Here is a 16,677-nt window from a genome sequence, read left to right as displayed (position 1 = left end):
GAATGTTTGAGGAGGGAGGTGAGCCGGTACCAACGGTGAGCCAACCTGAGGGTCAGACCAGCCAAGAGCAGAGAGCTGTGCTCAGTACTCACAGCCCCACAGTCTACAGCTTTGTAGCACCTTCTCTGAAACAGAGCAATTAAGTTTTCTAATATTAAGAGGTTCTTAACATTCATCAGATTGAAGTAAGAGCTGAATGCCATGGCAGGGATGCCAGGTCCTTGGCAAGTGAACTCATGCATCATAACTGTGTCTCCTAATTAAGGACTCCTTAAGTTCACATTTTTAATGGGCATGAACATTGTTACCTACTTAAATCCTTAGGATCAAAACTTAGCATAAAGTCAGATGTGCAGAAAGAAACTGCTATGTGTGTTCACTTTTCATTTTTATCCTTTAGAAGGAAAGATCTCTGCCACTGATGCCCTCCTGTAAAATCTAAATCCTAGTCTGAATGTGCCATTTTTCCAGGCAGTAAGTGTCACTGCGCTCTAGGCAGTGTGCATTTATACCTTAACTGCACCTATACCTGGGTGTGACCTGACTACCTGTCAGAACTGGTTCTGTTTCATGCTTTTTTGTACTTTGGGCTCACTCAAAAGTTCATAGATGCCTTACAGGATATCAGTGTCACCAGCTGCTTGATACCTGCTACTTAAGAGTAAAGACATTGTCTAACTTAGGATGCCAAACCTGTCAGCTCTATGACTGGATGGCCTCTACCATCCAGCTGCCTTCACAAACCTACTCAGAGGTAGCCCTGGCTAGAGATTAACTGAGCACTTATGGAAGTGGTAAATCTGAACTCCAGGAGAGAAGAATAGATTACATGCATGACACCAAAGTATTCCATATGGGATCTCTGAGTCACCACGGGCTACTCCAAACAACTGTATTTCCACCAACAGTGGAAACAATTTCAGAATGAAGCCAAAGGCTGAGTTTGTAAACAGAACTGCCACTTATTTTCTAAAGTCTGTTCACTTTACTTTTGCCTTTCTTCCTCTGGACATTTATCTGAGATTTCACATCCTGGAGTACAATACTCACACTATCTGAGGACTGAAGATTGTCCCATTTGCCCAGGAGCACTTTCCCCACTGGATCCTGATTCCTGTCTGGCATTTCCAGAGATATGTAATATTAAACAACTGCACAGAGGAGCAAAGCTTTGCCACAGGTTACAGGAAAATTATCATGATATTGGATGAGCCAAACTCTCAGCTTTGTCAAATGGATAAGGCTCTAGAGGAAAAACTACATTAAATATTCCCTTCAGCTGAGGAAGAAAAATGGGCATTTAGTTCACAGGTCTAAGCAGAGAAGTAGAGGCAAGAATCACAGGTTAATTTTGGTCTGAACTTTAAAGTCACAGAAGCAAAAGGGATCATGGATCCCTTGTTAATCTTCTCCTTTACAGATAGAATGCTGCATGGCTGTAGCAGGAGGTATGTGCTTATTGATATTCAGGTTAGACTTTGAAAGAATTACTTGGAAGAGCAATGGAAGGAAGGGATTACATGAAAACAAGTTCCTAATTGCTCTCCCTTTTCTGGCTGAGGTGTTCATGAGCAAATTAAATTTAAGATTTTGGCAAATGCACAGCATCACTGCAAGTGTCCCATAATTTCTAAAGTGGAATAAATAATTTCTAGTGAATAACTCAGTTGCATTCTGCCTATGGAGCACATACAGATCACTCTGTCCTCAGATTATTCCTGGTCAATTAAACTTCACAAGTTCAACTTTACAAGCTGTGAATATTTGAAATTTGAGCTGCTGCTCAGGGGTGATATTGATTCTCTTCTCTCTCTCTGGTTGAGTGCACAAGCTTGTCTATAAACACTTACATTTAACAACTGAAAATTCATCTTCTACAAATACACAGGTGTAACTGAAATTTGTTTCCTTCATAAATTTCGGCCACTAAAATTCAATTACCGAAGTTAGGGCTTAATTTGATTTTATTTTTCATATTACACAAGCACTTAGAGTCAAGTCCAGCCAAGGTTAAGGTACTCTAGGCAGTACTGAAGCAGTCTGCATCCTGCAAATAAACATTCTAGAGCTGCATGAGCATTTCAGAAATGGAAATACATTTGTACCCAAAAGAAGTTGCAGAAATTTGGGGTAGGATTTTAATGGCTACTGAATAGTCACAGAAAGACTTTGCGTACCTCAGGAGACTAATAAATTACAACACATGACACAAACTCTCTTCACAGAAGTCTGTGACACAGTGTTCAATAGTAATTCAACCTCTGCTTCAGCAGTCTCAGGCCTCAGAAATTAGAAGAATAATTTGTTATTTCAGGTAACCAGTTAGGTATTTTAAATAGAAAATAAGAGCAGAAATGAACTGCAGCTGACCAAACTGGGTGCTTCTGATATTCAGTGAGTACTTTTGTGGTGAGGCTACAAAAGTGAGAAGCATAGTAATGCAAACAGGAAAACAGCTCATGTGACATTAGTGTTACCTGGTTGCAGCACTGGAAGATCTGAAGTGCTTGTAGCCAGCGAGTTGGACATGCAGCATCCTGGAAAAGCAGGGAGCTGGTACAAGAGCAGGTGAGCAGCTCAGCAGTGGTTTGTTGCTTGCAGAGTAAGATACATCTCTTGTTACATCTCTCATACATGTGATCTCAGTTGAAGACAGTCGGCTTGCAGGGTCCCTCCTGGATTTTCTGGCAGGAGGGTACCCTCTGGGAACCTGGCATGCTGTTTCAAAGTACAGATGCGGATGCAGCCAGGAGCTTTGATCACCAGAGTATGCTGTGCTGTCACTCCTGTTCTACTAGGACTAGTGTTTCTCAGCCTGGAAAACTCTGTGTTTGGAGCCAGATTCTGCAGATAGCAGCAGTACAACAGGAACGTAAAGTCTAGACCCTTGGCACATTTTCTTTGTTAACCCAAGACTTCCACTGCCTGGAAAGAAACTATGTCCAGACTATTGTCATTCTCCGTGCCACTAGACTCCAAATCAACCCACTTCAGCTGGCTGACGAGATAAAGGCAGAGCTTAAGTTCAGCTTCAGTGAGTTTTGGCTAGCCTTTTCTTCAACCTCAGCCTCCTGATTTTTCTCTAAACTTCAGTCTTTGCAAACCCCACCTCATTTACTCAGAACTAAGTTTTCAAGTTAGTGAGTGTAGCTGTTTCTGTCCTTCTTGGCTTTCTAGTGGCCTCAGAAAACTTGCCAGATGAAAAGACTACTTAATGCAGACTGTTTATGAGCTTAAAACATTCAGAGAAGAGGAAACATTGAATTCTGGACACAGAAATGGACTTGGGAGAATGTAAAGTGCTTGTGTTTCACTTCTTTGCTTAAATTCACAGAATGCTAGGTGTTGGAAAGAACCTCTGGGTCTTGTCTAGTCCAACCTCTCTGCTAACACAACTTCATCTAGATCAGGTTGCACAGAAGCAATTCCAGTGGGGTTTTGAAAGTCTCCAGAGGAGACTCCACAACCTCCCTGGGCAGCCTGTTCCAGTGCTTTAGTATTTTATCAGGTTTCCCCTAAATCTGCTTGTTCTTCAGATTCAGTCAGCCTTGGAGTTACTGAGCACTCCAAAAGTTCACAAGTGTGCCCAGGTGGCCAGGAGAGCCAATGGCACATTTCCGGCAGTAGAGCTACTATTTAAATGAAGCTTGGTTTGCAAAGCTGTGCGGCAAGATGCCAGCACCATGTTCCAGCTTCACACCTGAGTAGGAAAATGCTTTACTCAGAGATTCCCAGTTAACTTCACAGCCTGAAGGACTCTTTTTCCCTTCAATTGAAGTACAGTTGCAACCTTCTAATCTGAACAGTAGCAGGTTGTGGTATTTGTTTCCACCAGGAATAAAATATTTCTGAGCTTTTTGCCTAGCTCATAAGCAGGGTTTGAGGCTAATGTGTGGAACAAATAAGCTGCTAATATATATTCTATGAACGCCAGTAGCAAAGCTTTGGGGGAAAATCTGTGCAGCTGTAAGGCTGACAAGAACAGTGGCTTTGCTGTGTTAATAGCTGAACTGTTCTGAAGTGTGGTAGAGACTCAGTTAAAACAAAGCATGACATGGTATAAGGTAACTAAAACCAATAGATCTCAGATATTGAAACCATATCCTAATTTTGTACAAAACATGATTAACTTCTGGTACCTTCATTTGCAAATCCTGAATTTGTAACCCACATAGGCTTGATTTTGAAGTGCAGAGCAACTGCCCACAGCAAAATCACTTTAATGTATCACAGGTTGGGAACTCAAGCCAACAGAGATTTTAGAGAATCAGATCAATAGAGCGATAGCAACCTTTAGACCAAGAAATTATTGTAGCTGAGATATGCAATGTGAAAAGACATATTCTCTGCAACTGAAGGGGTTAGATTTTGTTCCACTGGGATAAGACTAAGAGGAACTCCTATCAAATTCACCAAATAAACTTTAGCCAGGGATTAATAATGAAAGAGAAGATGTAGCAGATTGTAGTGCTCATGGAGCAACATGGTTACTTCCACTGAAAGGAAGCATTCAATGATGAAAATAAAGAGGGTTCACAGCAATGATTTTGGGAAGTTCTTAGAATAATCTATTTAATGCAGAAGATACAGATGTATTATTTTCAGACTGGGATTTGACATTTACACTAGCAAGAATATAATATCTAGCAATACTAGGGAGCTTAAAGATACAAGAGCTGTTAATGTTTCCATTTCAGTACATAAACTTGTCACCAACTGGGGGTAAAGAAATCTCTTCCTCCATGGCATCACATCACACTTAATTAAACAAATCAGGGGAAGGATACAAAGGGAAAGAGAAAAGAGGAGAGGACAGGGAATGAATTACTCTTTTTTTTCTTTCCTCACTCCATCCATCACTGGTTACAGTTAGCAACAAAAAATCAAATTAGTTGCACCAGTGATCTGCTGCACCTGACAATTTCTGTATTTCTAGTTTAAATTAGAGTAGAATCAATGGAAGTGTTGCAAAGATAAGTTAAAGGCAAGGCTTACAACGTAGTGTTCAATCTGCCTGCCAAGACAAGGTTCAGTCTTACAGGAGTCATTAAGGTTAATGCAATCTATACTGATGTGACAGTGAGATGCTCTATTTTCATTACACCAGGAAGAATCTCTGATTCACTGTGGTTAGGGCTAATTGACAGTTTCCAAATCACACAGTAGTAACTCTTTACAGTTGCAGAAAGGGAGTATATTGTTTTCACTGCTGGTTTATTTGATACATTTATCCACTTAATTCCTCTCCCTTAATTCTCTGTGATAGGTGGAAATAAGAAATAATTGAATTCTAGTATCCTTTGACATTTACTTTTCAGCTAAGAAACTGTTTTGCTTTTCAACAAGGAATTCAGGTCAGGGGAAGAGCTTTAACTCAACTGCCTCTTTCTTCAGCTCACCCAGCTCCATGATTTAGTTTGGACAAATCAAAAGAATGTTCACTGACTCCAGAAAGTTAGAAGATGCATTCAGTGTGTCACATGTTTTCTTACTAACAAAAGCAAAGTGTGTACTCAGTCTGCTGCACATCTGACTTAACTCTCTTACCTCCTCATTCTGCTTTTCAGATAATCATTTGTAACAGCCTCTATTTTGTGTGCTTTCATCATATGTTGTTCTCCCTGGAAGAAGTCTGGGTCTGGTACTTCGTTGTCAGCAATGAGCACTAGAAACCTGTGTGGGTACAGAAGAGCTGCTTCAGGGCACGTTTTTGGAGGACACAGTAGGTCAGCTGGGGAAAGAATCACAGTGAAGGCAGCCCCAAGATCCTGCACAGCATGAGAAAACCCATGAAAACACTCAGCTTCCATGCAAGGTATGGATCTGAGGTGGTCAGCAATCTTTCTCTAATTGTTCCTTCCATTTGCAGTGTGGTAGCTCTAGGATTGTATCAAGGCAATGAAACTCAGATAGGTGTCTAAACAAACTTCAAAACCCAGCAGTGCAGAAATCATTCTCCTCAAAATCTCCTTCTGTCAAGCTCACATAGGACATTTATAACCTAAAATGCAGTTGGAGCAGTTTTCCATACAGAGGTGAGAAATGCTTTCAAAGGACTGCACTTTTGGGAAAGTTTTCACAACCAGGCACCTCCTAGGGGGCCACCACAGCTGGTATTTAAGTGCCCTGCTCCACAGACCTTTTCCAGTTTGATCTAGGGATCCTGCTGACAACACCTGATGAGAGACTGTCTCACACAAGTGGATTGTTTCAGGGGTTTCTGTAGGCACACACACTGCACTCTTACATGTGATAAGGCTGTTGTAGATATGTGGACATTGTTAACACAGAAAAGAACTCCTAAACCCACCTAGGAGTTATAATCTATATAGTCAAATGTATTTATTTAACTAGCATCAAATCAAATTCTCAAATGAAGTATAATGAATTCTGCATGAACTGAATGAAAAGCAAATGTTATCAAGGGGGTTGTAGAGTTTCCCTCTCTGGAATTACTCAAGACCCATCTGGATATGTTCCCATGTGATCTGGTATAGGTAACCCTGCTCTGGCAGGGGGGTTGGACTGGATGATCTTTCAAGATCCCTTCCAGCCCCTAACCTTCTGTGATGAGCTTCCCAAGTGAACTGCAATGCTTTGTGATTTGTAAATCTGACCATGTTGATATTTGGTGTGGTGGTGATCACAAACTGACTCACTCACCTTTTGATACTGAGCACTGCTGTGAAGCTTTGGGATGGAAACACCCGTGGTTGTCACATCTCCTAACTTGTTTAGCACCTTTTACGAATTTGGCAGTGAATTCAGGAAGCATCAGTTTGAGGAAGGCACCATGTGATGCTACACCTGCTGAATCAGGTATTTCATGCTGTAATAAATCCCATGTAGAGTCAGCTCTTTCTAAATTGAAAACCAAAGGGGTAAAATCAAGTGCATACAGTCAGATCTGTAAGGTGCTACCCTATGTCTAGTGGGCAACATTAAGAAAATAAGTAGTCAGGCACTCTAAATTAAAAAATGAAGACAGTCACAGAGCCCAGACACTAAATCCAGTGAAAGCTGATCAAAGAGGTGATTAGTTTTGGGGAAGCTATCATAGGCTCAATTCTATGAAAAAAAAGTAATCCCAGAGGGGTCTCAACAGCATCTGTAGTGGCAATGAAATAGTTAAGTGAATGAGTGCTGAAGGACAAAGTTAATCCTGCATCTAAGTCTATGAGTAAAGGTGTTGTCTGTTTGCACAAGAGGTCTCTGAAGCATCTGTACACAATTCCTCCAGCTATTGCTTTATGAATCCTCAATCTTCTCTCCACGTGAGGCTGCAAACCTTTGTAATTCACTCTTTCCCTACACTTGTAAGCCCTCCTCTTATAGCCAGTGATGGGGTTTGCCAGAGACATTCAGCTCTCTTGAAGCACAGAACTGCTTCTCTGCAATAATGCATAACAGGGATGGCCATGGATCCAAAGTATTTCAGATACACATCTCCCTTCCCCCACCCAGTTCATCACCAGGACAATGGGCCCTTTAACAATGGGTTATTTATCTGTTGTTTTAGGACCCCCGATTCAACAGATCTTTGAGAAGGCTGTCGTGTATGAAACTTTAAACAGTGTAAACCCACACAGTTTCTGCACCGAGGACTAACAACAACTTCCTTCCTCTGACTGTAGTTCTTACATAGTCTCACTCAGCAAAGCATATGGTGGATAATGCATCCTTTGAGTCATCACACGTCTCAGCCTAATAACTGAGGGCTCCCAGTCATTAAAAATATGAGGAAAAACAATTATCAGCCAAGAGACCAAGAATATAAGGACTCTTATCCATTGCTGTCTGCACTTACAGAACTTGCTCTGGTCTAAGATGAAGAGTTTCCTGTGAACAAGCTGTCAGCTCTCTTCTCACACACACTGGGCTTGAGCTGAGGATACTGCTAGTGCCTTTAACAGCATTTGACTTTCCATATCAAGCTGGTTGCAACCTACACAAACATGACAGAATAGATTGTCCCTAGAAGAGCTACTCCAGATATGCATTTGCTGGGTTTTAAATTTTACTGTTAGCAAATAAACAGAAAAATTCCTTCTCTCAACATGTTACTTTCACTTACCTGAAGGAGAGAACAGGTTGCCATGGCATCATACACAATTGAGCCAGTGGGATAGCAAAGCAGAGGAGGTGCAGTAGCTCACCTGTACAACTTCCACAACTCTTACTTTTGATAGATCAGCTTAGGAATGTCTTGAGTGTGTGCAGTTAGTCACTAACATGAAGGGACTGCCAGAGCCATTATAGGATTGTTAGTTCTTCTGAAAACAAAATAATTCATATTTGATGATTAATGAAGAAGGCACTGAACAGATATACCCACAGCATTTTTTCTACCACTTAATAATCTGGACTGAAAATTATGTCAGACTTTCAGCTTAACTGAAATGCTGTAGGAGGTTTGCATGTTTGTGCAGCATCATTCTCCTAGGATTACTCAGGTTTGCATTGTTATGCTGTCCTGAGCAGACCACATTGAAAGATATTTGATACTGTCAGGTTGCTTTTTTTTCTATGCTGTTTTGTTGTTACATAAATGAGACATTTGTTTTCCTTTCCCTAACACATTTTCCTTCCAGCTCCAATTTGGTTAATTGGACGTTATGAATTTTATTTGTAGCTGTTTGTAGAATGTGAACAAAATATCTGATATCTGTCAGCAAAACTCAGACTGTTCTCATAAACCATTGCTTTTGTGAGATATTACCAGTGACAGGTTCTCTGCCTTGCTAAGATCTGAGGTAAAGGCTACACATTTCTGAAAGGTCTGGGGGTCTTTGCTATTGTCCCGTGCTAAATTAAGTCACGTGGTGGTATTTAGGCTCCTCAATGATTACTGAAGCTGAATGAACTGGGAAGATGTAAAGAGAGGTTTGTAAAAGCCTCCTCTATTAGTCACAGCAAAAGAGCACACAGCTATATGGCTCCAGAGGCAGGTTAGTGACAGTGCTCTCCTGTCAAGAATTAGCTCTTTATTTCAGGTCAGTGCCTGGCTGACCCACCGGGGCTGCTCCCAGTGCCACACTGTGCAGTGTCCACTGCACCTCTGCACTGCCCAAGACCCTCTAGCTGCAATCATCTGATACTATAACAAAAAAACCCCTAAACTCAAATTCCTGTAAGGATGTGCTCCAGCACACAGAAGGTGCTGCCAGAGCTCCACAGCTTTAGAGGAATCCCCAGCACGATGGATCCTCAAGGGAGCAGTTACAGCAGCTGTAACACAGCTGTTTGCAAATACCAGAGCTGTGTAACTGCCTGCACACAGGTGGGAGGCATGAGCATGGGGCCTCCATACAGCTGTGGACACAGGGCAGCCAAGCACAATAAACTGCACTGTGGTGTGTGTATGACACGAGCTGGCCAGTGCCATGGTCCCATACCTGCTGGGAGGCTGGAGGAGGTGATTAATGGTGAAGAGGTGGCATGTGGCTGCACTGCTTTCAGGGACTAAAATGCTCCATTATTCATCTAAAACTCAGATGAACAGACAAAATTTGACAACTCTGGATTTTGGTGGCAAGTGTTGAGTCAGAGACAAACAATGGAAAGGGAAAAAATGGAATTCAGACTCTTCTCATGTGGCCTCCTACCATAGAGAGGGAAATTCTCAGCATGGTCAACAAGAATGCTCTAGATTCAGATGGAGAGGTAAAAGCTAAGATCCAGATTGTAATTTACTGAGGTCTGAACAGCTTTGAACTGAATACTCAAAATTTGACTGAAGTTTACAAATGATAAAACCCTGGCCAGACTCTGCACCCTTAATGGAGAGATTCTGTCAGTGGCTAAACAAACCTGCTGGCAAAGCAAAGAGCTGCAGATTTTCGGTAAGGTTTTGCAAGCTACTCAATGGTTTACTGGAGGAGTCCAATGCTCAGATATGAACAAGAGAGAAAGAGTTTAGGCTTTGCAGGGTTCATCATATTCTCCCCTAATGACTTTTATCTTTCAGGCCTTTGCTGAACTTGTGCTGCTTTGTAAGATCTGCAGCATCTGCTGTAGCTAAGCTGAGCAGCACTTCAGCAGCTCATCCTCCTCTCCAACCATGTAAAACTTTCCAGTTTTTCAAAATTCATCTCAGGTCTAGCTAAACACAACATGTCACATTTTCATTTTGACACCACCAGATGCCTGGCTGTGATACACTACAAGATAAAACTGCTTTTCTGAACAGAGTTTCACTTCGAATTTTTGCAGGTGGAGACCCACATATATCTTTACACACTGGAAACTAAATAAGTGAGAGTCTTAAGGATGAGTCTGCTAGGTCTTACACAGCTCCCCCGTGCTTTGATGTCACTATTCAAAGGAGCTTGTGCTACAAATTCCAGCTAATCCAGTGCAAATGCAGGGTATATACACAGACCATTTCTCACCTTTATAAGCAAAATATAGACTGCAGGAACTTCCAGAACCTTGGGCAGAAAATAGTCATTAAATGTTGCATCGAAGAGTATCTGCCACTAGAAGAGGCCTCATTGGCAATGTTCATTATCTGATCTGCTTTGTATATAGAGCAGCAATCTGACCTGGCCATTGCAAGCACTGTCTACTCACTAGACAGAGGAAAGCTTCTCCTCGTGCAAACCCGTTCAATAAACCTTTTTAGATTCAGTCCTCAAGGAGGTTGGTACCTCTAAACCAATTTGCTTACACTGCTTTGTCAGCAAGACTCTCAGTGTGGTTATGGAAATTTCAACTTTCAATAAATAAAATAAGAGTAAGATGTGCTTATCTTTGGGGGGAAAAAAGGGAACTCAAAACCAAATCATGCAGTAATTCAACTACAAGGTATTTGTGTTGGATCTCATGTAATACAACCAGCAACAATACAGAAATACAAGAGGTGAGGATTTATAGTTTCTTAAGCTGGTAGTTTTGATGGCAGCCACTTTTAACTGTCTGAGAAACAAGTTAATAAAATTCAATATTGACAGCTGAGCCACCAGTGTTAGTACAACTTAGCTAATGGGAATTTGCAAGGATACGTAAGACATCTGACACACAGTCTGTATTCCTCCGTGTGCATGGGAGGAAAGGCTTTCAGGCTGTCTCACAGTACAGCTCATCTGTGTATACACAGAGCAGTGAGCAACAACCCAAACTGATACCACTCTTAAAGAGAAAGATGCATATACTGAAAAGACAAGCAGATAGTCAGTGTGAAAATGGCTCCTATAAGACTTTCAAGTAATGATCTTCAGCCTTTTCCTCTAGTCATGTTTGCCTTTAAGACTCTCCCTAGAACATGCAGTGTCCTCATAAGGTGAATATTTACCTTTGCTTGTATTCATATGCTACAAAATGCAGCACACTGATTAACACTGGGCTCTATCCATGCAAAGAAAAACTGTACAGTAGCTTTAAACCTAAAATACAACCTCTGGAAAATTGTAGAGTGTTTGTACAGAATTCTATGCAAAAAGCCTTCCATAGATTTAATGCCACCTCTTGAAAAGATCAGCCAAACATGAAAAATGCCAATAACTGAAGACTTCACAGCCTGGGAAGAAAGCAACCACACACAGGGAAGTTTCAGCTTCTGGGATGGTGAGGCTCGCGTCATCTTGGCTTGGCTTCTCTGATGAGCTCCAGACACACATTCCTGATACTTTACACAGGTTCCAGTAGTGATGGTTATTGTCTTGTTCCTCTTTCAAGGTTGATTGAGGTTTTTCAAACAAGGAAATAATGAAAACATTTATATGCAAACACTTGCATTCATATATACACTTACGTGTTTGTACGAGAGCAGTTGCTTCCTGCATGAATTAAACCCCTGAATATTATCATAATGGAGAAATGCTTCACAGGAAAGCTTACAAATAGCATTAATCTCTGTATAAATTTATGTTCAGTATCTAAAAGCTGTTATTTTTCAGGAACTGGTGAAAAAGAAATGGCAATCCCTTTAAATTAAATGTTTAAACTATTTCTGCACTGAAAACATTCAGCCTAAATACTGTTAAAAACCTTGCACATTCATGCTGAACCTTCCTATCTAACCCCTAAGTAATGCCTGTGGGTTAACATCCACCATAAATGCAAGAGTAGCATATAGGCCTGTGGGGAGCTAATACTCCGTATTTGCTTTTTTCCTCTCCTCTGTAGCCCTCTGTGCTTTGAACATGTGTCTTGTTACTGCTCTGTGAGCATTTTGCACCAAAGCATCGTTGCAGGCTTGTTCTCTGGGCTTGGCGCGGCCCTGCTGATTATTTACAAAGCGTTTGGATTCATTTGCTCTATCCATTTTTGCTGCCCAATAAAAGAGCTGAAATGAATGAATCAGTTTTTAAAACAAATAGGACTTGACAGCAAAGACACAGATTTGTGTGAATGGCAAAAGGTGCCTAATTAAGAGCTCTAGGGATGATGAGGCTTTCATTTCTCTAATGAAAAGGAGCTTTGTGAGTTTCCAAGTGTTATCCAGCTCCAGCAGAACAGATCTCTTCTCCAGGGAGAAAAAGACAATACATTTTTCATGTCTCCACTTAGTTACTGTTACTCATTTAAACTCTGTGTGAAACTTGGGTCAAAGCTTTCAGGTGACTGTTGGTTTCCAAATGCTGAAACAGATACCTGGAAGGGACATTTTCAATTTCCAGGCAGCACAGAGTGACCATTTCTAAAGCACACCTCCTTACTCTGTCCCCTAACAGCTTGCTTTAAAACACCTGTTGTTTTCTCTCTAAAAAAAGCAAAAGACCCTGGTTGTTTACTCTGTGTGTTCCAGCCATGAAAGTAACACCGTGGCTGGATATAAATAAACCTGATTAGGCAAGCACACTGGTCTCCCTATTGTCTTTTGCAATAAAAATATACAGAATATAAAATAAAAGGTTAATAGGCAGGATTGTGTCAACTACTGCATTGCCATTAGGAAACCAGCTAGGAGGTGGCTCTAAGCAACAACAAAGCTTGCTCTGAACACTGCTACTCATTTGAAGTCCCCCAAGGGAAAAAGTTAGGTTGTTTCCACATTTGATTACTCTTTGTACAATTAATCTGGGCTTGCTTAATCCTCACCCACAGTGCACTACATGCATCTCCTTTCTAGGTCCATTTGAGTAGATTAGAGGGTGCTAAAACTGAAGAACCCTTAAAGAAGCATTTAACTTTTAATTTCTGGGTTTTTCAAATAAAGAAACAGGCCCTTATGTAAATGGGGAAGACTTATAGCAGTTCTGGCTTACAGTCACAGTGCTGTGCAGCAGCAATTACTGTGTTTGTGTGGGGCTTGAGGCAGACGCCAGGAAGAAGCCAAACTGGTGGGTTTCCATCATCTTTGCAAGACTTAAAAAGGCTTTTTGAAGACTGTAATAACACCAGCATCCAAACTGAGCCCGTGGTTTGCAGAAAGAATGTAGCTGTACTGTTCCATGAGCAGCATAACCCTGGAGGCAATCTTATTTACAGACCCTGGATGAGGCTGGATTGCTTCTTAGCCCAAGAGAGTGCTTTGAAGTGCCTTCCTCAAGTTACTCACAGTCTTTTAACTGAGACTGTCCTTTAGCTCTCCATCATTCCTCCTGATACTTGTAGTCTCAATTCTTTTGCTTTAAGATGAGATTAGTCCAAACCAGCAAGACTCCTTTGTGTCCTAAATGGTCCTTGGCACACAACCAGTGAGGTGCATCTGGCACTGTTTTATCCAGGAACAGCACTACAGAGAATCACAGCAAAGCTATCAATGTGGCTGCACTCCTGCTAAATCAGATCTGGTTGAGGAAAACTGACAGAGAGTTAAAAATGCTTTTGTTTCACAGAAGAGCCATGATGACTTGGGACAAGTTGCAGATCTTTAGTCTACTAATGTCTGAGTCTGACTTGCCTAGAGGGAAGCACCTTGTTCTGGTGTGAAATAAATCCTTGTGAATCACAGAATCAACCAGGTTGGAAGAGACCTCTAGGATCATCGAGTCCAATCTATCACCTAATCCTTCTAATTAACTAAACCATGGCACTAAGTGCCTCATCCAGCCTCTCTTTAAACACCTCCAGAGATGATGACTCCACCACCCCCCTGGGCAGCCCATTCTGATGGGCAATCACTCTTTCCATGAAAAAATTCTTCCTAATGTCCAGCCTAAACCTGCCCTGGTGCAGTTTGAGACTGCCCTCTTGTTCTGTCACTGGGTGCCTGGGTGAAGAGACCAACCCCTGCCTGGCTACAACCTTCTTTCTGGTAGCTGTAGAAAGCAATAAGGTCTCAACTGAGCCTACTCTTCTCCAGGCAGAAAAACCCCAGCTCCCTCAGCCACTCCTCATAGGGCTGTGCTCCAGCCCCCTGAGCAGCCTTAGTGCCATTCTCTGGACATGTTCAAGTACCTCAACATCTTTCATAAATTGATGGGCCCAGAACTGGACACAGAACTCAAGGTGTGGCCTAACCAGTGCTGAGTACAGGGGCGGAAGGACTTCCCTGGTCCTGCTGGCCACAATATTCCTGATCCAGGCAGAAGACAATTGGGGCAGTATCTGATGCAGAATATTTATTGTGTTGTAGACACAGTCATGTCAACACATTAGCTCAAGCAGGTGAGCAACACTGGCCACTCTGTCCATTGCAGCCAATGAGAAAGGTGGCTCACACCTAATACAACCTCCAACGTTTCTGTAGGCATTAGGGAATCCAGACCAGTAAGCACAGGCATCATGTTTGTGCTTTAAGTCTGCCCTTATTCATGATGTAAGAGAGAAACATTTCAGTTGCATCTGATGTTGAGAAGCAAAGAATAAAAGCAAGTGAGAGAAAATAAAAATTCCCTCATATTTAAGCAGCACAGCTGCTGAGGCTGCAAACACAGGAGCTTAACAAGAGGACACAAATGGAGCCTCCATGAGAGTCTGTGCACAATGGCAGGTGCCCTGCATCTAAATAGTAGCAAAATGGCAAGTCCTCATACAAATATGCTTTCATCTGAGACTTTGGTACAAAGGAAACAGAACATAGCTTGGTACCCACCTACTTATAAATGTTAGATGTAATGAACTTAAACAAAGCATCTTGTTTTTCCTGGCAAACAAGAAGGAAAATAATTTTAACTAAACTGGCTTAAGTGAAACACGAGGAGCAGCTGCCAGCAACCCAGCTTAGGACTTTGCTTTTTGGGTTTTTTTTTTTTTTTTTTTTTTTTTTTTTTAATTTTATTTTTAGTTCCTAACTTTTTGAATGCACTCAATCACTTAGGCTAACTTCCCTGCGAACAGGACTGTTTTTTTCCCTAGAAGTCTTTAAAGCACAGTGGGAAAATGTTCTCCAAGATAAAAACATTCAGATGGCAGAAATGCTATAAAATGGACAGATTTGCTTTCTCAACTATATGTAGGCACACACACCCCCCACTGGTACTGAAAAATAGAGACAAAAAAACGTGCCCACGATTCCATTCTTCATAAGCAATTTTGTCCTAATTGTATGGGAACAGCAATAAGTAAAATATATGGCTCCCAAAAATCATAAAGATTAATATTTTCTATTTTGTGAGCTCAAGTTACAGCATCCATTTGTCTGAGGGAAAAAATGTAGTACAGAGCTGTATTTCTAAAATACAGCCTGACAACTGATGCTCAAAACCTTTCAAAAATGAAAGATACTTTTAAAGTATAGAAGTTTATTGGGAAGAAATACACCAACCTGACTCTACAACCCAGGAATGTATCTCTTACAGATATTAACACCATGCCTTGGCTCAGAAATTTAGTCTGCAAAATAAAAATTATAGTCAGATTTACATCTAGAGATAGTAGTGATTTGGATTTTTGGAAAAGCCTTCAAAGTAAAAGACTTGGTAAGCATATTAAATAGCATTATTAAACAAATGATTTTCATTCTGTGCTCAGAGCATCCAACACAAACTTAATTTGAAATACCTCTCGAAAGATTTCAAAGTGGACTGAATGTTAAAGTGCAAACTTGAGAAATATTTCACTTGAGAGCAAGTGAAGTAATGAAGAGCAGCCTCAGCTTGCTCCTTTCAGGTTTTGTTATGACTATGAATCTCCACTTCTGCTATCTGGGAGGCTTGATGAGACCTGCCAGCTTTTCAAAGCTAACATTGGTTAATTTACAGTTTGAGGCAGAGCTGATATTTTTGCATACTTTGGCAAACAAGCATGCCACATTTCAGCAGTGATGACTGAGTTTGTGATTTCTCAGATTGAATTAAATCGAAATCCCTGAGTTCTGGTTTGATTTTCAAAGGATTTGTTTCAGAAGTCCAAAGACTAAACCAACACTATTTTTTAAACCATACAAATCAGTCAGATCTCTTCTCCTATAATTCCTGGGCATCCTACCCTCACAGCCACTTCTTTCTAAAGAAGTATATAGTGTCCCATTCTGACTTTGCTTAAGTTACAGCAACCTGAAAACAATAGTATCAAAGAGAGGAAGAAAAGTGGGCTGAAATGAAGTGTAACAGCGCAAAAAAGTGCCTCGTGGAAGTTGGTATCAAAATAACTTGAACCCATTTATGTATATGAGTTTGTGTGGGTTCTTTCTCTCACAAGGGAGGAGTGTTGTAAGCAGTCACTGCTCAGCCAATTGTTAACACCTAGGAAGAAGCAAGTACTTTATGTAGGTTCACCAAATCAATCAATGCTACCGGCAATTTCCAGTTTATAAGGTCAGGATTGCTCAGCATCCCCAGATGGGGGCTG

At 41.2% G+C, this 16,677-nt stretch overlaps 1 long non-coding RNA gene across 3 annotated transcripts in view; it reads right to left on the bottom strand.

Annotated features, from left to right (window-relative positions):
- Positions 1–6,667: 6,667 nt before the first annotated feature.
- LOC135182430 (uncharacterized) overlaps positions 6,668–16,677 on the bottom strand; it is an 87,870-nt gene continuing 77,860 nt past the window's right edge. Inside the window, exons 7-9 of one of the 3 annotated variants that reach the window (XR_010305210.1) lie at positions 8,075–8,273; positions 7,808–7,945; positions 6,668–6,829 (exon numbers count right to left, since the gene is read on the bottom strand). This is a non-coding gene — a long non-coding RNA (uncharacterized LOC135182430). Of the gene's footprint in view, positions 6,862–7,807; positions 7,946–8,074; positions 8,274–16,677 lie in introns of all 3 variants that reach the window. The other 2 variants (XR_010305209.1, XR_010305208.1) reach the window with 2 other exon arrangements.

This window comes from Pogoniulus pusillus, chromosome 16, assembly GCF_015220805.1.
Source record: "Pogoniulus pusillus isolate bPogPus1 chromosome 16, bPogPus1.pri, whole genome shotgun sequence".
Taxonomy (NCBI): Eukaryota; Metazoa; Chordata; class Aves; order Piciformes; family Lybiidae; genus Pogoniulus; species Pogoniulus pusillus.
This window is presented reverse-complemented; position numbering and strand designations above follow the sequence as displayed.